The sequence below is a fragment of the Octopus bimaculoides genome, chromosome 21 (genome assembly GCF_046866305.1).
Source record: "Octopus bimaculoides isolate indiv1 chromosome 21, ASM4686630v1, whole genome shotgun sequence".
Taxonomy (NCBI): Eukaryota; Metazoa; Mollusca; class Cephalopoda; order Octopoda; family Octopodidae; genus Octopus; species Octopus bimaculoides.
Genome location: NC_142948.1, coordinates 26905252 through 26932895, shown reverse-complemented (window position 1 = coordinate 26932895; position 27644 = coordinate 26905252). Strand labels below are relative to the sequence as shown.

The 27644-nt window shown below is 38.6% G+C and overlaps 1 protein-coding gene and 1 long non-coding RNA gene across 11 annotated transcripts in view; one reads left to right on the top strand and one right to left on the bottom strand.

Moving 5' to 3' along the window:
* LOC128250472 (uncharacterized) overlaps positions 1-27644 on the top strand; it is a 59247-nt gene that overhangs the window by 5078 nt on the left and 26525 nt on the right. The window lies entirely within an intron of this gene.
* LOC106883957 (uncharacterized) overlaps positions 1-27644 on the bottom strand; it is an 87755-nt gene that overhangs the window by 43887 nt on the left and 16224 nt on the right. For 7 of the 10 annotated variants that reach the window (XM_089338980.1, XM_089338969.1, XM_089338974.1 and 4 more), the window contains exon 2: positions 14727-14888. The gene's annotated coding sequence lies outside the window, so the exon portion shown is untranslated. Of the gene's footprint in view, positions 1-6081; positions 7934-14726; positions 14889-27644 lie in introns of those variants that run through there. The other 3 variants (XM_089338970.1, XM_089338975.1, XM_089338981.1) reach the window with 1 other exon arrangement.

Here is a 27644-nt window from a genome sequence, read left to right as displayed (position 1 = left end):
CATATATATATATATATTACGGAGATGTACTTGCATAGTAAGTGACCTGATCTCCTGATCTGAGGTCGTGTGTTGAAACTAAAACAATTCCAGCGTGGAAGGTGTTTTTAGCCATTTAAAAACACACAAAAACCGTTAGATTCACTTCAACATTTAAATTTAATTTGCCAAAATATTTTCGTCGCTTTGAGATTCGATGTAATCATTACTATTATTATTAGTGTTCAGGTCACTGCTTGGAATCGAACTCGGAATCTTGGGGTTAGTAGCCCGCGCTCTTAACCACTACGCCATATGCCCGTGGGCATATGGCGTAGTAGTTAAGTATAATGACTGAAAATAAAAACAAAAGCAAAAATATAAAAAAGAAGACTCTTCTAGTTCAGCTGCATAAGCCTGTATAAGGGACAGGTATATGGAAGCTGGAAACCCAAGGCCTACTCAGAGAGGACGCACACACATCCTAGCTACGCCACTGCCAAAGAAACGATAGAAAACCTGGTAACAGACACAGCCAATAACAGCAGTTCGCAAGAATAGTTCCCCCTAACATTAATCATAGCAATAGCAATTAACACTAATCCAGCTTAGAGTGCCTCTTAGTAATAATAGCTAGCTTCTAATTGTGACATTCATATCCATGTAAGAGACAGCAGATAACATATATATATATATATATATATATATATATATATATATATAAATAAAGATATATTTATATACATATATATACACATATACATATAAACATATATATATATATATATACATATAAACATATATATATATACATATAAACATATATATATATATATATACATATAAACATATATATACATATAAACATATATATACATATAAACATATATACATATATACATATAAACATATACATATATACATATAAACATATATACATATATACATATAAACATATATACATATATACATATAAACATATATACATATATACATATAAACATATATACATATATACATATAAACATATATACATATAAACATATATACATATATACATATAAATATATATACATATATACATATAAATATATATACATATATACATATAAATATATATACATATATACATATATACATATATACATATAAATATATATACATATATACATATAAATATATATACATATATACATATAAATATATATACATATATACATATAAATATATATACATATATACATATAAATATATATACATATATACATATAAATATATATACATATATACATATAAATATATATACATATATACATATAAATATATATACATATATACATATAAATATATATACATATATACATATAAATATATATACATATATACATATAAATATATATACATATATACATATAAATATATATACATATATACATATAAATATATATACATATATACATATAAATATATATACATATATACATATAAATATATATACATATATACATATAAATATATATACATATATACATATAAATATATATACATATATACATATAAATATATATACATATATACATATAAATATATATACATATATACATATAAATATATATACATATATACATATAAATATATATACATATATACATATAAATATATATACATATATACATATAAATATATATACATATAAATATATATACATATATACATATAAATATATATACATATATACATATAAATATATATACATATATACATATAAATATATATACATATAAATACATATATACATATATATAAACATATATACATATATATAAACATATATATATATACACATATACAAATACATATATATATATGTATTATATATATGTGTATACATTCATATATATATATATATATATATATATATATATATATATATATATATATATATATATATATATATATGTCGTTCTAGGCCAGGGGGATTTATTTACTGTTGGTGTGTAGTTAAGTTGTTAATCTGTTGTTTAATCTGCTGTTGATCGATAATCCTTGTGGCTACTTAGATAAAGACAGGATTAGATAATGCTTCACACACACAAACACGCACATATATATACATATATATACATCATTCATGCATACATACATACATACATAAACACAGGTTGCGATAGGTAAACTGTCGCTATTTTATTTTTGTTAATTTCGCACATGTGCATTGTTTGCTTTTGATTTGTTGACTACACAGTAAAGTAGGATCAGTTGGGCACCGTCTGTGAAAAAACAGCACCATGACGCAATTCACTCTGAGAGAGAGACAAAGAAAGAAAGAGAGAAAGAAAGAAAGTTTAGCCGACACTTTCGTGCGAGTATGGCCTGGCAGCACGCAACACGCCCAAGGTAATAGTTTTAGTTACGTATGTAGTCGCGTGCAAACATAAACCGTCTCAGTTATTCCACCCTTTGTGGCCAACAGGACATCGAGGATGTGGTGGGTGAAAATAGAAAGAGAGTTACCCCAGAACTAGGGTGGTACTCATTTTCAGAGGAATGAACTGGAGCAACTCATGAACTCAACTCGTCCCTCTGTGGAAGAATTGAACTAAGAACCTTATGTCACACTCCCTCGCCTCTCTCTCTCTCTCTCTTTATATATTTGTAACACACACACACACATTGAGCAATTAATTTTCTGTCTCCATACTTCAGTCCCGAACGGTTTAAATTCTCCATCCCTTTTCATTTAAGCCCTTTCTTTACAGACATACATGCACCACTCACCTCTTACTTACCCATAGTCACTTCAACCTCTACCATCCACACACGCCTACACAACACTTTGAATTCATTACCCATCACCACACATACATACACGTTCAAACAACGTATATATGCACCCACCCACACGCCTTCTTCCTACTCCACATACACACTAGTAAATACACTTCCGTTACGATCCCCTGTGCTACCCATCTTCACACTTATTGTAGCAGGAACGTACTAACTCGCCTACATTTCTCTACACTCGCCTACACTTCTCTACACCCATAATTTTGTCGTATTTATTCTATGAAACAAATCTATTCAGTATGACACGCACAACATCCTTCTGCTCAGGCACGAGCAAGCAGAAAACCGCACACGGGTGCACACGCATACACATATTTACACACGCATGAACACACACAGTACAGGCACACACTGTAGCTTGATGCACACGCGCATAGACAAAACAGTAAACAAGGACACACACTCGCACACGCACAAACGCACACGCACAGACACACACTATATATGTGCACAGTAGTTTCATGTGCACACACGTATTGTATATGCACACACATACGCGTCAGATAGCCTCACACACGCGTACATAAACAGAAAACAAGGACACCACATGTGTACACACATACGCGCACGCACATGACAGCTTCACATATATACTCGCGCATGCATACACACACACACACACACACACACACACACACATACACACATGTCAGATAACCTCATAACGCACACATAAGCAGAAAACATGGTCAGAAACATAAACACAAAATACGGACACGAGCGCGCGCGCATACACACATTCACAAACACAAATTATGCACGGGCACATTAGTTTCGTACACACGCTCGCATGTGGTCACAGACATATGCCAGGTCTATTGTTGTTTCCCTTGCTACCCACGCCCCACGTCACCTCTCTCAGTTGTCCCCCAGCCACTCACGCCTCAAGCGACTTCCTCCTACTTCCAATCATTTCATCATGCTGTGACCATCTAATAGAGACAAGTTTGTTCTTTTCTCTCTACATTTTTTCTCTCTCTTCGACAATTCTATAAGACTTTCCCTTCTACTTTTCCTGCGCATAAACCTAATACACATTTTTTTTTTACTTCGTCTTCGTGTTATTTATAATTTTTGAACACACAAACACACACACACACACGTACACACACATACACGCATGCATTAAGGATAAGATGTTTGGTCTTTTAAAAGCGCTGAGCCTACGTGGATTCTAGTGCCTATGTTTGATGAGCGGATTTCATGATGTTTTGCTAGCAGGCAGAATCGTTAGTGAGTTGGATATAATACTTAGTAGCGTTTCTTCCCGCTCTTTATGTTCTGAGCTGAAATCTCACCGACAAAGACTGGCTCTTCTCTTTACGTACAGAAAATATTTCAGCCACTAACAGCTGCCAGCACTCTACGATGCTCAAGTGGAGTAATGCTTTCCCATCTAAGGCAGTGTTACAGTTAGGCATACACACAACTTGAAACGAACATAGAGAGGGGGTCACTCAACTGAGTGGTACTCAGTCACAACAGACAAACACCACGCTCTGGTCCACAGTCATGTTGTTTCCTCTCTCTGATATTTTTTTTACCATCACTAAAATGGCCTCTGTACCTTTGAGCTGGCTGGTCTCGTACTTCCACCAATCTGGCACCCACTTCTTCCCTGTATTAACCATTATACCGAATTTTTCTTCCCCTGAACTTTATCCCACTGGAGTTTCCTCCTTGCTCATATCTTTCCTGCTGGTGTTCAGCTACAACATTTCAAACAGAACATTCACAACATCGAACTCACGAGTCTCAGAGAAGCTGCAAGAGTCATCAGCTCTGGGCCTTACTCCAGACTCTCACTAAGTAAAAACAAAAAAAGCTAAATATACGCAAATACCTTCTTTAAAATAAAATACCTTTAGGCAAAATGAGCGCCAACAAATCTTAATTTTTTTTATTTACTGTGAATTATGCAATATGGCTGAATGCTTAAGGGGTTCGCTTTGCAACCTTGATGTTACGGGCTCGACCGCACTGCATTGCATTTTTGGGTCATTCTATTTTATTTGCTCTGAATTATGTAGTATGACCGAATGCTTAAGGGGTTTGCTTTGCAATGTCGATGTTGCAGGTCCGACCCCACTGCATGACATTTTTTGGGTCATTCCATTTTATCTACTGTGAATTATGCAGTATGGCCGAATGCTTTAAGGGGTTCGCTTAGCAACGTCGATGCTGCGGGTTCAACTCCATTGCATGGCATTTTGGGGTCATTCCATTTTATTTACGGTAAATTATGCAGTATGTCCGAATGCTTTAAGGAATTTGTTTAGCAACGTCTATGCTGCGGGTTCGACCTCATTGCATGGCATTTTTGGGTCATTCCATTTTACTTATTGTAAACTATGCAGTGTGGTCGAATGCTTAAGGGGTTCGCTTTGCAACGTCGATATTGCGGGTTCGACCCCTTTGCGTTGGATTTTGGATCACACCATATATTATGAGCGAGACAGTGCAGACAGAAACTGCATAGAAGCCCGCTGAGGTGATTGTAATCTTTCATTTAAAATGTACAGCATTACTATACACACTGTTACGTGTCTTCTACTTATTTCAGTAGTCAGACTGCGCCCATGCTGGGGCACCACCTCGAAGAATTTCTTTTGCGGTCTTTTCAGCCGAATGAGTCGACCCTAGCGCTCATTTCCTTAAGCCTAGTACTTATTCAATCGTTCTCTTTCGCCGAACCACTAAGTTACAGGGACGTAAAAACACCAAGACTGGTTACCAAGAGGTGGCGGAAGGCAGACAGACGCAAAGACACACACACACACACACACACACACACATACATGTATATATATACGGCGTGCTTCTTTCAGTTTCCGTCAACCAAATCCTCTCACAAGGCTTTGGTTGGACTGAGGCTATAGTAGAAGACACTCGCCCAAGGTGTTACGCTGTGGGACAGAACCCAGAACCATGTGATCGGGAAGCAAGCTTCCTGCCACACAGCCGCGCCTGTCAATCAACTTAATTCAGGGGCAGGTAATGTAGTAGATCAAACAAGTGAATCGTCACCGTTAAACGACGACGATCTAATACCCCCAAAACACACACACACACACACACACACACAAACACACACAAACACACACATACACACATCGCCCTCCACCATCACCATTGCTACCAAAGTGCTCCAAGAGCAATAACAAAAATTTAGGTACCAGTAATACACACATTTCATTAAAATCTAGACATAAAGAAAGAAAAAAGAGAAACTAAATATAAAATCAAGTGACTTACAGAGCCTTGAAGCTTTAAATACATGGTTATATTAGTAAACGGTGTGGTAGAAGGATTGACCAACTAGTATGGGACACTCCAGTAAGATATCCAGACAGTTTTTTTTTTCTTTTATGGTGTTGTTTTTGTTATAGTAGTATTGGCGGCAGCAGTAGTAATGGCGGCAGCAGTTAGTAGTAGTAATAGTAGTAGTAGTAGTCGTAGTTGTTGATGATGATGTTAGTTGGTGGTATTGTTTCGGTGGAGGTGTTGTGTTTGATTTCGTTGCTGTTGTTGCTGTTGTTGTTGGTGGTGGTGGTGGCGTTGGTGATGGTTTCGGAGTTGGTGGTAAACAAAAACGTAATGGCAGTTACTGAGATAATCTTCTTGTCGCCGTCGTTGCTTTTGTTGTTGTTGTGTTGTTGTTGTTATTAGTAGTGTGGGGTGTTGGTGGTGGTGGTGGTTGCTATTATAATATATATACCATTACAACTGTCCTACTATTTTTAGTCGTCGTATAGTCGTAGTAGTAGTAGTAGCAGCAGCAGCAGCAGTTGTTACTGCTGTTATGGAGGTTATTGTTGTTATAGTTGTTGCCAGACGTGTCGATGTTACGGACGATAATTGCTTTCACTGTTGTTGTTCTTGTTCTTATTATTGCAGATGTTATTCCTTTTTTTGTTTTAGCCCCAGATCATCCAACCGTTGATTCAACAGACATTTATGCTGATCAAAAGCTTTCCAATCGTGGCTATCTCTTCTTAAAATATCGTCCGAGGTATCCTTCGGTTCTCTATTTATTTTTTTGCTTGGTTTGCTTTGATTTTCTTTCTTAAGACGTTATCTGGTTTGAGAGAATTTAACTCCTATTTCTAGCACATCCAGCGACCACATAGACCCAGCGTCTCGTTGACTCGTTTGTGTTTACTGTCTCTTTGTCTTGTTTCTCTCAATGCACTCTTCACTGCTATGTCACATCTTTGTACTAGGTACAACCAACATGGCACCCGCTACACAACTTCCGGTCTGTGATTAGTAACGACGTCATGAAAGCCAGCAACGAAGACACTGGCATCTTTACAGCTGTTTTTGGTTTGGCTGTTGTTGCTCCTAGTGATGGTGACGGTATTGCTGCTGCTGCTGCTGGTACTGATGGCGGTGGTGATGCTGGTTAGTTTGTTGTTGTTGTTGGTGTTGTTGGTGATGGTTGAAGTATCACTGCTGGCGGCGGCGGTGGTTGTCGTTGTTAATGGTGGTGGAGATTATATACTGTGGCGGCAGTGGTGGAGAGTTGATGTTGTTATCATTCGCCGTGGTGCTGACGTTAAGCTGTTGCTGCTGTTGTTGGTGGTGGTGGTGGCGGTGGCGGCGGCGGCGGAAGTGGCGGCGGAAGTGGCGGCGGCAGCGGCGGTGGCGCTATTATCGTTGTTATTGTTTTCGCTGTTCTTTCATGTTGTTGTTTTAATAGTCTTCGCTACGCATGTTGTTGTTGTTGTTGTTGTCGTCGTCATCGTCGCTGTTGTTAGTATTATTGTTAATGCTCAAATACCGCCGAGGTCGATTTAACCTTTCATCTTTTAAGGGTTCGATAAACTAAGTACCAGATGAGCATTGGTGTTGGAGGGAAGGGTCGATTTAATCGACTTAGCCCCTCCACCCGAAATTACTGGCCTCGTGTCAAAACCTTAAACCAATATTATAGTTAATGTTGTTGTTGTTGTTGTTATTGGTGCTACATCTGTCGAGGTCTTCGTTGTTGTTGTTGACCCTAAGCAGTGTTACGTTGAAATAAGTCGATAGAGTAAACGCTGTCACTATTAAAACCGATTCGATATTAAAGATATGATGTGACTGTAAACAACTGGTTGATAGCACTGTAACCGGAGTCTCGAATCACGTGGCCGAGTTTGTATGTGTATGTGTGTGAGTGGGGAGGTGGTGGCGTCTGTGTGTATGAGCGTGTATGTGTGGATGTGTTTTTCATGTATTATATATATATATATATATATATATATATGCGTGCAAACATACTTACACAGACTGTTGATATTAAACAAAGTGTTCCACACAAATGATATGCAAATTAACAGCACCAGTTCTCGGAAGCTATCAGATGTGATGCGTAGATAAGCAGATTGGCTACTTGTTTCTCTGAGATTGGTCAAATGATGTAGACATCTATGACGAGACACCAATAAGGTTCGAAACTCAATGACGGGTGTTTTATCATTTTTTTAAATATCAGAGAGATAAGTAAACTAGACATGATTATATGTCTACCTAGTAGGTTTACACAGACACATACAAATATACACACACACACGCACACTTGTGTGTGTGTGTGTGTGTGTGTGTGTGTGTGTGTGTGTGCGCGCGCGTTAAGGTACTGGAAGGGTACAAAGACGGGATGTTACCGAAACAGTTGCAACTGGTCATTAAACATATGATAAACTCCTTCTTTGGCTTGTAAATACATATATACATAGATATACATTAGCTTATATATATATATATATATATATATATATATATATATATATATAATGGCTAAAGCAGCCACTATGCCCCCACACATAAACGCTTCCATGTGGACTCTGTTGACACCAGTAAGAAACAATTATGTACTTTTCTTTTAATTACATTTTTTGAAATATGTATTTTTGATAAGGTTCGTTTTTTCAAGAACCGAAACATGTAAAATATCTCTGAGAAAATTAAAACTTAATCTTATATAATGGCGTTTTCAAACTTCTTTTTTATATATATATATATATATATATATATATGGGGAGAATTCACAAACAAAAGACGAAGAAAGGTGGTGTAGAAAACAAACAGATGTATTAGTATGACACTCGGGAATTGGGGTGTGGAGGCTTTTATGATTTATGTGCGATTATATAAAGGAAACTGCGAACCTCTGTGTATCACATATCCGATATTCGGATAGCACTCTCTATACTTGCCTCTTGTCCGTACAACCTTTTATGCCATAACGCGTGCGTGTGTCTGTGTATGTGTGAGGCCAAAGTATATGCTTCAAAGGCAGGGCGGGATATAAATCTAAAATAACTACCGTAGGACTAACAAGAATAATAAAATAAAGATATTATTAATAATAACAATAATAACAATATTTGGCGTGAAAAAGTGAGCTACAGCAAATATTGTGCTCAATATCGCAGATTTGCCTGTCAGTTGTTTGACCATAACCAGTTGAGCATGTCCCTTGGTGGCTGATGATATGTGCATCTTGTGATCACGAGTAGGAGTAGTGGGGAAGCATCATAGCCATGTGTTGAGAGGAATTCTTTGGGGTTTGAATAATTCACCACTAGAAATAGGGTACTTCTTTCATCATCCTTAAACTGCCCTTATACAAGGACCTTTTGAGTGGGACGAGTTACTCTACCTGAAAAAAATTTTAACTGCTCCCAACCCAGATCTGCAAGGCCATGCGCTGTTTACCTTGATGTGGGGGTCACCATGTCACGCACATATGGCTGTGATGCATGTGCCAGGCGTACCCTAATCAGAAGGGTGGTCATGATGGGTATATTGGGCTTCGTATATTTGTACCACGGCGTGATGATGATGATGATGACGATGACGATGATGATTTATTTTTGTTTGCCAAAGGGGAATAATAATAAATCCCAACCAAATTGTTATATTCAACAAGGACTATAACGCCAGCAACAGCAACAGAAGCAGCAGAAGAGGTATAACAAGCAAGAGCAACAACAACAACAACAACTGTAACAATTGTAAACAGCAACAACAGCAGCGGCTATTAAGAACAAACCAATTACCGCAGCAGCAGTAGCAGCAGCAGCAAAACTGATAATTGGTTTAAGTGCTGAGCAACAGCAATAGACATTAATAGAGAGTGGTAGTTTGAGGAAGGGCTAACGGGATGATGATGATCAAGAGGAGAGGAAGGAGGAGGACGAAGAGGAAAAGAGAAAGTTTAATGATTGTCAGGGCTGAAGTAAGAGGCAGATTTAAAGGCTGAGGAATGAATATGCCAGAGGTGTTCTTATTGTTGTTGTTGCTATATATGTTGTTGTTGTTGTTGTTGCTTGGGGGGGGGGGGTCGTCGTCGTTGTTCTTGTTGTTGTTTTGCCCCTAGGTCAATCTATGATATGCGTGTTAGATTTCCTAAAATATATCAGCTAAATTTCTCGCAAAATCGCAGCCCCTCGTCATGCAAAAGCAGCATCAGTTAGGCCACCGCAACATGGGCACGCTGGGCAGTTGGCCGCAGACCCCCACGAGTCTAATTACCCAATTTTGATTTAAGTATTTTGTGGCATGCTGTCAATAAAAAAGTACTATAGGGTTCAGTGTACTGACTTATCCTGGGGCCTATAATGCTTCTAAGACGGCCCTGCACATCAGGCTGATGTATTCCTAGATAAACTATGTCTAATAAAAATAGTATTATTACAGGTAAATCGCCATTGGTCATATACTTACTATATCTCTCTCTCTCTCTCTCTCTCTCTCTCTTGCTCTTTCACTCTCACAAGGCTGGGCTGAATTTAAGGAACAACAACAATAACAACAATAATCCTTTCTGTTATAGGCACAAACCTGAAATTCGGTGGGGAGGGGGACTTCATCGACCCAAGTGTTTCACTGGTACTAAATTTGTTGACCCCAAAAGGATAAAAGGCAAAGTCGACCTCGGCGGGATTTGAACCCAGAGCGTACCGACGGGCGAAATACCGCAAAGCATTTCGTCCTGCGTGCTAACGATTCAGCCAGCTCGCCGCCTTTAATAATAACATCATTGACTGCTGCTCTCGATAGTAACTTCAATTTGTTAAAAACGTCCACAATAACGACAGCAACCTTTAATTATAATTTCCAGTTTAGGCACGACCCAGCAGGGAAAAGTATAACCATTGACCCGAGCAGTGGACTGTTACTTTATTTTGTCAATCACGAATGGATGAATAGTATAGTCGGTGTTGACGAGATTTGAACTCAGAATATAATAAATAGGAAGAAATTATGTCAAACATTTATTTTTCGATGATCTAATGACTGTGCCAGCCCACAGCCCTATAACTATAAATTTAGGTGCCGACCCCAGTACTTGATTGGTACTTTCCTTTATTGATTCCAAAAAGATGTAAAAGCAAAGCTGACTTCAGTGGGATTTGAACTGGAAACATGAAGAGCCAGCACTGCAGCATTTCTTCTGATGTTCTAACGATTCTGCCACCTTGCTACACTTGGGTGTCTGAATTTATGTGAAATATATGTGTGTGTGTCTTTCTGTTTGTTTAAGTCTATGTAAATTAGCAGTTCAGCAAAAGTAATCGATAGAATAAGTACTAGGCATTAAAAAACTTGAGTATTGGGGATCGATTTTTGTTGGACTAAAACCTTTCAAAGAGGTGCCCCAGTATAGCTGCAGTTCAATGACTGAACCCCCCCACCCCATACACACACACACACACACATACATACGCACACGCCACACATACACACACAAACACCCCACACCACACACACGCCACACACACACACCAGGAGGTTGCAAACCGGTGCTACATCATTATGGTCAATAAGTCCCCAGACGTTTGACCAGTGGTCGAAGAAGTAGGTCATAGCGACCTTCTCATGATGGCTACTCGTTAATTAGTATGCTTAATAAGATGACAATGCCTAGCTCATTAGCAAAAACTTATTAGTCTATAAACAAACGGTATTAATGATTTCTCTGTGTGATGTCATTTGGTTCTCTTATAGAACACATGGTTGTCTTCTTATATATATATATATATATATATATATATATATATATATATATATACCGGCTGTTAACATATGTGCGTGAATCGTGGGGAGGATGAGCGTGAAGGTATATGTCTAGGCATGTATATATATATATATATATATATATATATATATACTTGTTTCAGTCATTTGACTGCAGCCATGCTGGAATATACATATGTATACACACACATACACACACACACCCACACACAGGCATGCATTCACACACACACACACACACACACACACACACACACACACACACACACACATATATAATGATTTACAGCGATCTGTTTTGTTGTTACCCTGGACGTGTTTGAGTGATGGGTTTCTGTTTCTATATGACTATATAAATAAACATACATACACATCTGTGTACATATAAATCTTTATATATATGTATACATATATATCTAGCTAGCCAGCTAGCCAGCCAGCTAGCCAGCCAGCCAGCCAGCCAGCCAGCTTGATAGATAGATAGATGGTGTGTCGCGTGTGTATGTGAATAGGTATATAAATATAGATGCTTGTATATAGATGCTTGTGTGTGTGTGTGTGTGTGTGTGTGTGGTAACACACACACACTTAGCAAAGGGCCGACAAGTTAATGTGTTCAGAAGGTAAATATGGGGGGTGCGCATATAGGCGAGTTGGTGGGTGACGACTTGCTGATACAGAAAGGAAAGACGTGTCAATATTCACACACAATACACACACACACACACACATACACACACACACACACCTTTACATATACACTCAGACACACACAAGTATATCTACAGATATGTACACAACCTCTCACACAATAGTTCACTGTTTATAATTAGTCGCACATGTATGCTCGTCTGTAGATCGCTTTATTCCTCTATTGACTGGCTTGTGTACATAAGTACTTCTATCTGTTTGCCTGTATTTCTGTCCACAGGTCTGTCTGTCTGTCCCCTCTCTCTCTCTCTCTCGAATCGATCCCTCGCGAGTAAAATGCTTTACGAATAGTTGTGTAACATCATTCGGTGCAGATGCGTCGCGTCAGGTGACTTGTCAAAAGGCACCTCATCTTTGACCGAAACAATCGTAATGGTTAATAAAGAAACGCGTGATTTCTATTTTCTTTCCCTTTCTCTCATGTTATAAACTCTAATGTCACATACTGTTGATGTCGTCAGGTAGCCGAATACAGTGAACGGACTTTAAACGGCAGACTACAAAGTGTATACCCAAATTTATATATATATATAAATAGTTAAGGGATCAGCAACAGTTGCTTCACCACATACCGAAGTTCAGAAATAGCAGCTAAAGTGCTAAAGCTCCAACAGATAGCAGTACTTGTAACTCACAAAGGCAAGACAATCACCGATAATGGTGTTTACATACCGAAGTGCTTTGTAAAAATTATTAATTATTAATAAATTAATATTCCTTTACCCTTTTATTTGTATATATATATATATATATATATATATATACACACACACGCACACACATATGCACATGTATGTATTTATGCACTAGATATATACATGTGTATGTATATGCATGCCTGCCCATATGTGCATGTAAGTCGGTATGCGCGTATAGTGAGTAATAAGACAGATTGATAGACCAACACACCCATGTACATGTACATACACCAATATACATATATATACACGTAGGTGCGTGTATACACACACACACACACACACACACACATATATATATATATATACACACACAGAGACATACCTGCATACATGTGTATGCGAGTATGAACGTGGCAGTGTTGTAAGTATGTATTTAGGTATGCATGTCTATATGTATGTGTAATGATTAATAAGACAAATGAACTGACAGGCAAAATATTCTCATAAATTCTTGAGTACACAGATGACAGAGTCCTAGCATGGCCTTAAGTGTAATATCGAAGGGGGAAACGACATCACTTTGTAGACGGTATTAAATAGATAGACACAGTGTATAGACATGGTTTGATGTATAAATACTGTTGGTAAGTAATTAGATAGGCCATGGGCAGACGGACAGAATGATAGATAGAAAGAGTGATAGAAAGTCTGATAGACTGATAGACTGATACATATAGTGTTTACTGACACTGATTGTACATGCAAGGGTGTGTGTGTGTGTGTGTGTGTGTGTGTGTGTGTGTGTGTGTGTGTGTGTGTGTGTGTGTGTGTGTGTGTGTGCGCGTGTGTGCGTGTGTGTGTGTGAAGGCACTTGGTGAGGTAGTGAGGGTGTTATACTCATGATCGTAAGATCATGGTTTCGATACCCTGATCAGGTCGTGTGTTGTATTCTTGAGCAGAACATTTGATTTTATGTTGCTCCGGTTCACTCAACTGTAAATGGGTGATCCTGGTAAGGACTGGCGTTCCACGAGGAAGTACATTGTGACCGGTGGTGTATAACATTCAATTATCTGGTCGATATAGTGATACAGCGATGCACACACACACACACACATATATACGTACTTATATAGACATATACATACATACATAATACATACATGTATGTGTGTGTATTTTCGCATTGTCCCGTTTTCCATTCATTGTGAGAGAACATCTACAGATTGTGTTTATATTCATTGTGTATATACTAACTGGATAGACTCAGTGCATAGATATTGAAGGGGTATATGATAAATGGAGAGACTCAGCATGTAAGTGTCAACAACGTACAAAAATACACACCTACTCCAAGCACTTAAGTTCCTTTGAGAATGTGTCATCTCTGCAAGTGTCGTTTATGAGGAGACGCCGCGCCCCGATGCGACGCCTTGCAGCAAAAAATCGTGTTCACGTCCGGATGGGTAGACATATAACAGAAATGGATGCACACATTATTGTAACATAACATGGTCTTACCTTCACCATACGACGCTTCTCCCTTCTTGCTGAGTTCTTAGCTTCCCTCTTATGTAAAAACAAAAACCCTTTGAAGCAATATTAGGTAGTATGTTGACCAATATATTATGGGTCACATTGCTCCCTCATCTTCAGCCCCTGCAACAGTATTGCAGAGGCAATCTGCAAGGAAAACGTGCAAGAAGTTATAAGCGATGGACTTATATTTTACTCAAAGTACAAATATAAAACACAGATATGAAATAAACATGTGCAGCACACATGCAAAACAATTGAAACAAAAGAATATGTGAGACAGATGTGCAACATAAATGTGCAAAACATTAAAGATACGCATGTGCAACATAGAAATTTAACACATATGCTGTATTGCTGTGTGTAACACTAGCAAAGGATTTGGACAGACAGATACTTTGTTGCTGTTGGCACTCCGTCGCTTACGACGTCGAAGGTTCCGGTTGATCCGATCAACGGAACAGCCTGCTCATGAAATTAACGTGCAAGTGGCTGAGCACTCCACAGACACGTGTACCCTTAACGTAGTTCTCGGGGATATTCAGCGTGACACACTGTGACAAGGTTGACCCTTTAAATTACAGGCACAACAGAAACAGGAAGATAGAGTGAGAGAAAATTGTGGTGGAAGAGTACAGCAGGGTTTTCCACCATCCCCTGCCGGAGCCTCGTGGAGCTTTAGGTGTTTTCGCTCAATAAACACTCACAACGCCCGGTCTGGGAATCGAAATCGCGATCCTATGACCGCGAGTCCGATGCTCTAACCACTGGGCCATTGCGCCTCCACCACAAACAGATACTAGCAATACTATTACTAGTGGGTAATACCAACAAAGGATTTGGACATGTCTCACAGAATTACATTTAAGGTTCCTTTTCAAGATGTGCACGGTAACCTCAAGAGACTGAAAGAAATTACAGTCTTGCTCTCTGGTGGTTTAGGCAAACTCTGCTAGTCGTTCTTAAGGGTCACCTGCTTTGCACTTTGAGACCATACTTCAAAGAATCCTATATTTAAATAAGCGAGAAAAAAGACTTCATCTTTTTGCCAACATGAAAACACGAAGGTAACACGTAACAGACATGTCCCAGTAATCCAGTTTGAAAAAAGGCTTTTCTTCAATCGGAAGCCGTAGCCATCATTGATGATGTCAAAATACTAAACATAAAATTTAGCGGCAACTATTGTATTGCTACAAGATTTAGGTATACCAAGTCCCTACAAGGTTGCATAAATGACTGTCAAAGACATTTATGTCCTATATGATCAAAGTTAGCTTTGTGTTGTGCCTAAAGGAAGGATTTCCATACGTTCTAACATGCTTATCCCTCATCCTATAAGATATGCTATTTTAGCTTCAGCTTCAGCTCTTTACAGCAACAGAATCTTTTTCTATGTCCATCAACTACGTCTACCTTTAGGGCTGAGTTGCTGCGGTTGAACTGAGAAATCTCCGCGTATTACATGGTGATTACAATGTTGAGTCAAGCATTGTCTCACCTGGCTACCATACTGCATAAGAAATGTGTTCTAATCCAGAGTTTGTAGAATAAAACACAGTTTCTGTTAGAAATGTTTCACATTTATGTATTGTATATAGATTTAAAATTACGAGGAAATATATAAAGTGTAACATAAAGATAGCATTGTCTTAAGACAAGAAATTAAAATTATCAGTAAACACGGTCTCAAATATTTCACGCATCATAGAAACCCCCCACAAAAATTCAACTTCTCAACTGCTTCAACGTTTCTTTAAAAATATATTACAAAGAATAAGTCCCGGGGTCGTTGTGTTCGACTAAAGGCAATGCTCCAGCATGGCCGCAGTCAAATGACTGAAACGAATAGAAGAATAAAAGAATATTCGGTACACGGACAACGCCAGATTCCTCTGTCAGCGTTTAATTCCACGCGCGCGCGCGTGCGTGTGTGTGTGTCTGTCTGTATGGATATAAGCATATATATATATATATATATATATATATATGAGTGTACAAGTATTTCTGCGTATTTTTGGTGTTTGTGTGCGTGTGCCTTTGTGTATGTGTGTATATATATGTGGGGGGGGGGGGCGAGTGTGTGTATGTATATATGTATGTGTATATATATACAGAGTGTCCACAAAGTCTGGGTACATGGAGTAAATAAAATCATAGCATAAACAATTAATTATAAGAAATAATAATTTCTTAAAGTATGTGTTAATCCCCATGTACCCAAACTTTGTGGACACCCTGTATATATACATATATATATGTATGTATGTATGTATGTGTATATATATGTATGTATGTATGTATGTATGTATGTATGTGTATATATATATATATATATATATATATAGTGTGTGTGCATATTTGTATTAGCATGTATATATTTATGCATGTCTGTGTGTTTGCGTGTGTGTATAAGCATTTATATACGTCTATGTGTGTGAGTGTGTGTATCTGTTGCACGTGTATGTGTATATAAGTATGTATAGGTGTACGTATGTTTGAGTGTTTGTGTGTATATCTTTGTATGTGTGTTGTGTGTTTGTGTGTGTAATATATACTTTTGACTTTTCTATAAGACTGTTTATTAAAACAAGACAGAAACAACAACAACAGCATTATAAAATCGCTCTCATTAAATAACAACCCCCCCCCACCATTATTACATATCACCCCACCACTTCCAGAAATGGAAAAGTTTAGCAAAGTTTCATGCAAACTATACCACACACACACGCACCCCTCACACACACACACACACGCACACACAATCATACATACATACATACATGCAAATCAGCATACACATATACATACACACACATACACATACAAACAAGCATATATATATATATATATATATATATATATAGATACATTATATAAGTATTTGTAAAGACATACACACACACGCACATACAAGAACATTCTCTCTCTCTCTCTCTCTCTTTCTCTCTCTCTCTCTCTCTCTCTCTCTCTCTCTCTCACACACACAATTTCTCAACCGTGAGTCAAAGGCAGAGTAGCACAAGATGGAAATCCAACAAAAGAAAACTACAACAAAAATATTAATAATGGTAATTATGTTCGCAGTAGTAGTAGTAGAGAAGCAGCAGCGATAACAGTAGTAGCAGTAGTAGTGGTGGTGGTGGTAGTACATGAAGAAGATAATTATTATAATTAAAAAAACAAAAGGCGGGGAGCGCAAAGAGGAGGGGGGAGGTGGAGGACGAAGCGACGTGGGTAGAAGGAAGAGTGTGGACTTTTCGAAGTCACTACCAAATAAAGGTACATGTACGTTTTCACGTTTCCACCCCACCCCACACCACCACCACCCTCATGCATACACAAATAATAATCTCACATTCTACTAATATATAAACACACTCACACATACATATATATACGTATTTACATACATACATACATACATACATACATACATATCTGCGTACACAGAATTTAAGTGCAGGTGCGTACACCCTCATATACACACACACACTAACTCAACTACATATTTAAAAGCACCGGGAACTCTATCAACTTAAAAAGTCTTGTCACTTTGTTAGCGACCAGCTTGAACTCTCTTAAGTAGAACCTAAATAAATCTCAAGGAAACACACACACACACACACACAGATATGCACACACATATATATATATATATATATATATATACTCTTTCACTTGTTTCAGTCATTTGACTGTGGCCATGCTGGAGCACCGCCTTTAGTCGAGCAAATCGGCTCCAGGATTTATTCTTTGTAAGCCTAGTACATATCCTATCGGTCTCTTTTGCCGAACCGCTAAGATACGGGGACGTAAACACACCAGCATTGGTTGTCAAACGATGTTGGGGGGACAAACACTGACACACAAACATATACTCACACATACATATATATATATATATATATATATATATATATATATATATATATATATATATATATATATATATATATATATATATATATATATATACGACGAGCTTCTTCCAGTTTCCGTCCACCAAATCCACTCACAAGGCTTTGGTCGGCCCGAGGCTATAGTAGAAGACACTTGCCCAAGGTGCCACGCAGTGGGACTGAACCCGGTACCATGTGGTTCGTAAGCAAGCTACTTACCACACACCCACTCCTACACCGATTGTGAGACGCTTACAGCACCTAGGTGTAACTCCGTTGTTCCAAAATCGGGATTCAGTTGGTTGATCTACTGTATTATCTGCTCCTGAATTAACGACTAGTTGGCTGAGTACGCCACAGATGTGCGTACCCATAATGTAATTCTCAAGTAGAATCACTGCGACACATTATGCGGCAGGGATGTATGTTTTCAATTCTACCCGACGGTGCAATCTACCCAGTTTCGCTCCCAAGGTATTAGACGACCCGAAGCAAGAAGAATAATTACGTTTGCTCAGGATGCAACGCAGTGAGATCGAACCGGTGATCACGTAATTGCGAGCTAATTTCTGAAATGCTTTTTATAAAATTATTTTACCATTTTCTACTTTGACTTTTTTCGATATATATATATATATATATATATATATATATATATATATATATATATATATAGATTCAGGTGAATATACTTAAGTTTAGGCACCAGAGTTAAATATGGTATTATCCATAAAGTTTCATAATAAGGTGATTAAAGTCAAAATAAACAACAAGGATATCCAAAGTTATTGCATTAACTTTGGATATCCTTGTTGCTTATTTTGACTTTATATATATATATATATATATATATATATATAGTCAATTTAAACATGAGCAAGCAAGAAAAAAACACGAAAAACAACGCGAGAACGTGGAATAAGTACAATGTTATTGGACGCTCAGGGAAGGAAAGAAAAGAATGAGGATTTAACGCTACGATCGGAGATCTTCGTCAGAAATATAGGAAAAGTCCAAAGAAGGGAAGACAGAAAGAAAATTGCCAACGATGCAAACATATATATACATACATATATATATATATATATATATATATATATATATATACATACATATATATATACATAGATATATATATATATATATATACATATATATATACATAGATATATATATATATATATATATATATATATATACATAGATATATATATATATATATATATATATATATATATATATATATACATATACATACATATATATATACATAGATATATATATATATATATACATATATATATACATAGATATATATATATATATATATACATATATATATACATAGATATATATATATATATATATATACATATACATACATATATATATATATATATACATATACATACATATATATATATATATATACATATACATACATATATATATATATATATACATATACATACATATATATATATATATACATACATATATATATACATAGATATATATATATATACATATACATACATATATATATATATATACATACATATATATATACATAGATATATATATATATATATATACATATACATACATATATATATATATATACATACATATATATATACATAGATATATATATATATATATATATATACATATACATACATATATATATATATACATACATATATATATACATAGATATATATATATATATATACATACATATACATATATATATATATACATAGATATAGATATAGATAGATATATACATAATACATATATACATACATACATAAATATGTACATACATACATGCATGAATGCGTACATATACAATTAAACACATTGCTTGTAATTATAATCTTTTTCGAAATTTTCATTCTGCACCAACATTACCTGTATCACCACCACCTCCACTACTACGTCCCCTACCACTACCACCACCACCACCATCATCACCACGACCGCCTCCACTAACACCTCAACCACCACCACATACCAACATTACTACAATCCCACGTCACACCTGAGTCACAAACCTTGCTGTGTTATCGTCAACACATGTGCAAAGCAAGATGTTAACCTGAACATCATTGTTACCACCATCCCCACCACTACCACCCCCAACACCGCTAACACCACCACAACCACCACCACCACTTTCATCACCAACGTCGCTAACATCAAAACTACCAATACTACTTCCACTACCACCACCAACAGCAACAACAACACCGACGCCACCACCGCTGCCGCCATATACACCACTGCAACCGCCAACAACGGCATATGCACTCCCATCACCCAAAATGCCATCAATACTACCACCGAAACCAACACCAAAACCTCCAACACTGCCACCACCACAAACGACGCAGGCACCAAAACCATCACCACCGCCACCAATACTATTGTGTTTCCCATCCACCACACTACACCCCACTTTGGCACCACCACTACACTGATAGTAGTAGTAGTCATAGTAGTAGTAGTAGTAGTAGTGGTGGTGGTGGTGGTGGTGGTAGTTGTGGTGGTGGTGGTGGTAGTAGTAGTAGTAGAAGTAGTAGTAGTAGTGGTGGTAGCAGTAGTAGAAGTAGTAGTGGTGGTGGTGGTGGTAGTGGTAGTAGTTTTAGTAGTGGTAGTAGTAGTAGTAAGGTTGGTGCTAGGAAATGTGAAGGGGCCCAATTAGAGAATTATCAGTGGGACCCATTACTCTGCTAAAGCTGAAGATTTGATGTAGTAGTGGTAGTAGTAGTAGTAGTAGTAGTAGTAGTAGTAGTAGTAGTAAGGTTGGTGCTAGGAAATGTGAAGGGGCCCAATTAGAGTTCTGAGTTCAAATTCCGCCGAGGTCGACTTTGCCTTTCATCCTTTCGGGGTCGATAAATTAAGTACCAGTTACGTACTAGGGTCGATGTAATCGACTTAATCCCTTTGTCTGTCCTTGTTTAGTCCCCAGTGGGCAATAAAGAGATGAATATTTAATTCATTAAGACAGTGAGTTGGCAGAAACGTTAGCACGCCGGGCGAAATGCTTAGCGGTATTTCGTCTGCCGTTACGTTCTGAGTTCAAATTCCGCCGAGGACGACTTTGCCTTTCATCCTTTCGGAGTCGATAAATTAAGTACCAGTTGTGTACTGGGGTCGATGTAATCGACTTAATCCCTTTGTCTATCCTTGTTTGTCCTTTCTATGTTTAGCCCTTGTGGGCAATAAAGAAATAAGAATCGCTAGCTGACCAGGCAAAATGCTTACCAACATTTCGTCCATCTTCACGTTCTGAGTTCAAATTCCGCCGAGGTCCACTTTGCTTTCTGGTTCGATAAAATAAGTACCAGTTGAGCACTGGAATCGATGCTATCGACTCACGCCTACTCCGAAATTGCTGGCCTTGTGTCAAAATTTGAAACCAATAAATCCTACTTCTAATGACGATTTAATATTTTGCGGAATTCCCTTTGCCTTTCATCTTTCCGGGGGTCGATAAAATAAGTACCAACTGAACACTGGGGTTGATATAATCGACTTGCCCCTCCCCAGAAATCGTGCCAAAATTTGAAAACAATATTTTCTTGAATTCTCTCTCTCCCTCTCTCTCTGACTCTCCTTCCCTCTCTCTCTCTAGGACTCTCTACGACTCTCCCTCCCTCTCTATGACTCTCACCATCTCTCTCTCTCTATGACTCCCTCCCTCTCTCTCTATGACTCTCACCCTCTCTCTCTCTATGACTCTCCCTCCCTCTCTCTCTCTATGACTTTATGACTAAATCACTCCTCTCTCTCTGACTCTTTATGACTAAATCACTCCTCTCTCTATGACTATGATTAAATCACTCCCTCTCTCTCTATGACTCTCTCCCTCTCTCTCTATGACTCTCCCTCTCTCTCTATGACTCCTCTCTCTATGATTCTCTCTCTGTGACTCTCTCCCTCTCTGTCATACACACATATACACACACACACTCTCTCTCTCTCTCTCTCGTGCGCGCGCCCTTTCTTTCTCAAGCTTTTACACCGATTCTTTCGCAGTTACGTTCCTTCATCTTCCTCTTCCCTCCCCCCTTCATTCTCTCAATAGTAATACAAACAAACAATGATGTTGGGTCGGGTGGACAAACGAAGATGTATTATCGATTACTTTATACTTCTCCTTCTCTCCTTGCTTTTCTCACTTAGTTTTGTCGAAAGACCAAACTTCCGGTTTCTTGAAGTCATTAATCCTTAAATCCACCAGAAATAAATCGACATTGTGGATTGTTCGTTTACCTTTTTGTAAATGTGGTGCGCCTGTGTACGTGCAAGAATGTGTGCGTGTGTGTGTGTGCGAGTGTATTTGTGTGCGCGCGCAAAACCGTCCATCTGTGTGTGTTTATCGACGTCTGAGTTTGTGTATGTATGTATATATGTATGTATGTAAGTATGTATATGTGTGTGTATTTATGTATGTATGTATGTATGCATATGTGTGTGTGTATATATATGTTTATATGTGTGTGCATATGTGTTTGTATTTATGTATGCGTGTGTGTTTGTGCAACTCTAAGCATGAAGAGGCGGACGAAGGGGAGGACAACGACGACGTGGAGGAGTAAGTGAGGCTACCCCTGACCTTGGCAGAACCCCTCACCACCAATTCCCCCCACCCACTAGACAAGTGTGATCGATAGAGTTGAAATTCAGTTTCGAAAATCTCTACACCCTTGAGATTTTATAGAGAAGCAAAGGCCAGAAGGTAACAGCCCAGGGGAGAAAGGACTTGCGGAAAAAATCTACTTTGTGAAGATGGTGATATGAGGAAGGGGAAGAGGTTATTCAAGTGACTGTTGTTGTTGTTGTTGTTGTTGTTGTTGTGAAGGCGTATGGCTCAGTGGTTAGAGCGTCGAGCTTACGATCGCGAGGTTGTGAGTTCGAATCCCGGACGGGGCTGCGTGTTGTGTTCTTGAGCAAGACACTTTATTTCACGTTGCTCCAGTTCGCTCAGCTGTAGAAATGAGTTGCGACGTCACTGGTGCCAAGCTGCATCAGCCTTTGCCTTTCCCTTGGATAACACTGTTGGCGTGGAGAGGGGAGGCCGGTATGCATGAGTGACTGCTGGTCTTCCATAAACAACCTTGCCCGGACTTGTGCCTCGGAGAGTAACTTTCTAGGTGCAATCTCATGGTCAGTCATGACCGAAGGGGGTCTCAGCAAGTTGCTGTTGTTGTTGCTGCTGCTGTCGTTGCTATTAAGGTTTAGCGCAAGGTCAGCTCTCATCGAGATCTATGATCACGGGTGTTCCAAACATGACTCTCCTGCTCCGAATGCTTGCAATAAAGTGGTCTCTGTCGGTTATGACGACGACGGCGAGGGTTCCACTAGATCCGATCACCGAAACATCCTGCTCCCCAAACTAACGTACAAGTGGCTGAGCACTCCGCAGAAACACATACCCTTCATGTGGTTCCCATGGAGATTCAGCGTGACACAGAGTGTGACAAGGCTGGTCCTCTGAAATACAAGTACGACTCATTTTTGACAGCTGAGTGGACTGGAGCGACGCGAAATGAAGTGTCTTGCTCAAGGATACGATGCACTGTCGGGTATTGAACTCACGACCTTACGATCGTAAGCCGAACATATATATATATATATATATATATATATATATATATATATATATATATATATATATCAAGAGCGGAACAGAAAGAATACAAGAAGTTAGACGAAAGCAGACCAAACGGGAAACTAGAGGAAAACTTAACGGACGGGAAATTTATACAAAGACACGGTACACGGAATATTCGCAGCTGAGTTTTCCTCTTACATATATACATACATTTCCATGTGTGTGTTTGTGTATATTTTTGTCCACCAATTGATTACCGGTGTTGGTTTCTTTACGTCCCGGTGACCGAGCGGTTTTGCAACAGAGACCGATAGGATAAGTACCAGACTTTGAAAAAAAAAAAAAAAGAATCTAGGCTATAGGGATTGGTTTGTTCGACTAAAGCCTTCAAGGCGATGGCTTATGATCCAGCATGGCCGCAGTCCAATAACGGAAACAAGTAAAAGAATAAAAGATAAAAAGAAAAAAATTATGAATATACACAGACGACCATAGAATGTTCTTTGAGAATGATTTCGATTTGGTTACTGATGTTGCTACTGCTATTGATGATGATGATGATCGTGGTGGTGGTAGTGGTGGTGGTGTGGTTGATGGTGGTGGTCGTCGTCGTCATGAGGTTAATGATGATGATGATGATGGTGGTGATGGCGATGGTGGTGGTAGTGGTGGTGGTGCTGCTGCTGCTGCTGGTGGTGGTGGTGCTGGTAGTGCTGGTGCTGGTGAGGTCGAGGATGATGAAGATGACGATGGTGGGGGTTTGTGGCGGTGATGCTGACGACCTTTCCGGACCCGCCCAGGATAAGAAATTCCTTAGAAGATCGTTTGTGTAGAAGTTGTGTTTCTGGTTCTTTGGAACAGCTAAATACCAGAGCAACGGGCCTCAATGAGCAAACGTCGTCTTTTGGCGCGGTACTTAATTGTGTACCACGTGGTTAACTTTTCAGATTTCAGCAGATTACAATTGACGTAATTATAGATCATCATTAACAGGTCCGCATTGCAGCAGGCTGGCTAACTGGCCGGCAGGTAAAACACACACACACACACACACACACACACACACATACGTACTCGCACACACACAAATACAAAGTGTGACACGCATATACACTCACTCAGCAACACAATGCCCTCGGTTCCTCATTGTCTCGCTTTGATAACGTGTGATGTTAGCAAGTGGGGGTGTAGAGGCAACAGGCGCGTACACCAATCTGCATATATGTGTGTAAATGCGTTTGCATGTAATATATGTGTGTGTGTGTGTGTATTATATATACATACAGACATACATACACACACATACATACATATATACATATATATATATATATATATATATATATATATATATATACCTATATATTAATACATGTACACAGATAACACCCACCCACACAAGACATCCACACACACACACAATACAAGCGCGCGCGCATACGGTACACACAGCGCCCCGAGGCAAGGCATGTATTGTTTGTGTGAATGAAGAAGGGCGCGTTATTTTGCGTTTCTTTATTTACTTATCTACTATTATTACAGTATTTTTAATTATTCCTTTTTGAAATTTTCGCGGCTCTTCCTAGGTCACACGCTTCTGTGACATGACCCACACTACACGCAAAAACATACAGTTATGTAAATAAATAGATGAGCAAAAACAGGCAAACAGTTACACCCATACACAGTCATATATAGATTTCTTATTTACAAATGCTCAACTCTGCTCACAGGGAAAACAATGAGCACGTTTTAAATAAATTCAAAGGAATTATAATGCTGGGTTCGGCTGCTCTACATTGATAAGGGGCAAACACCCTGAAACTAGTCTGTGGATGTTGAACCAGCAAGGGGAAGCGGCTGACCTCCCCTTTTCGAAGGTTACAAAGGACACAGGTTCGTGTGTCACATATCTAGCTAGAGGCGATGGCCTCTTGGAGCAAAGCAACGGCAGTCCTATTTTTTGGGACTGCCATGTTAGCTTGGCGATAACTATTAATATAAAGATATTAATATCAAGATAATCTATATATAATGTGTGGAGGCGCAATGGCCCAGTGGTTAGGGCAGCGGACTCGCGGTCATAGGATCGCGGTTTCGATTCCCAGACCGGGCGTTGTGAGTGTTTATTGAGCGAAAACACCTAAAGCTCCACGAGACTCCGGCAGGGGATGGTGGCGAACCCTGCTGTACTCTTCCATCATAACTTTCTGATACAGCTTGGCACTAGTGACGTCGCAAATCATTTCTACAGCTGAATGAATTGGAGCAACGTGAAATAAAGTGTCTTACTCAAGAACACAGCACACATCCCGGTCCGGGAATCGAACTCACTACCTCATGATTGTGAGCTGGCTGCTCTAACTACTGAGCCATATGCACACACACACACACATACATACATGCATACATACATATATACATATCAACTCGTGTGTCATTTTTCATCCATTCTTGTCCCATTTTTTGTATTCCTTTATATATATATATATATATATATATAAAGTGAAGTATATTTGCCATTTAAATGTGGCTGACCCCTAAGGGTGGATGTTACTGTTGCTTTTAGCCCCAGGAGAACATCTCCTCCAGCTGGCTTATCGACACATATCTGTGTCCTGTCTATTTTTGCCAAGGGAAGTTATCCTTCCCATCTTGATCTGCGATACGTACGGACCCGAGTTTCAGGGTCGGCGATTATCGTACGCTGAAGAAGGGAAATAACCCTGAAACTCGGGTCCGTACGTATCGCAGATCAAGATGGGAAGGATAACTTCCCTTGGCAAAAATAGACAGGACACAGATATGTGTCGATAAGCCAGCTGGAGGAGATGTTCTCCTGGGGCTAAAAGCAACAGTAACATCCACCCTTAGGGGTCAGCCACATTTAAATGGCAAATATACTTCACTTTATCGTGCAGTTACTGTTAACACCTCGTTCAGAGATTTAACATTGCTTGTTTTCACTTTTTCGATATCAGTGAATAACTTCACTGGAAAAAGACTTATATATTGCCAAGGGATTGTCATTCTCATCGAAGGTCGGCGATTATCGTACGCTGAAGAAGGGAAATAACCCTGAAACTCGGGTCCGTACGTATCGCAGATCAAGATGGGAAGGATAACTTCCCTTGGCAAAAATAGACAGGACACAGATATGTGTCGATAAGCCAGCTGGAGGAGATGTTCTCCTGGGGCTAAAAGCAACAGTAACATCCACCCTTAGGGGTCAGCCACATTTAAATGGCAAATATACTTCACTTTATCGTGCAGTTACTGTTAACACCTCGTTCAGAGATTTAACATTGCTTGTTTTCACTTTTTCGATATCAGTGAATAACTTCACTGGAAAAAGACTTATATATTGCCAAG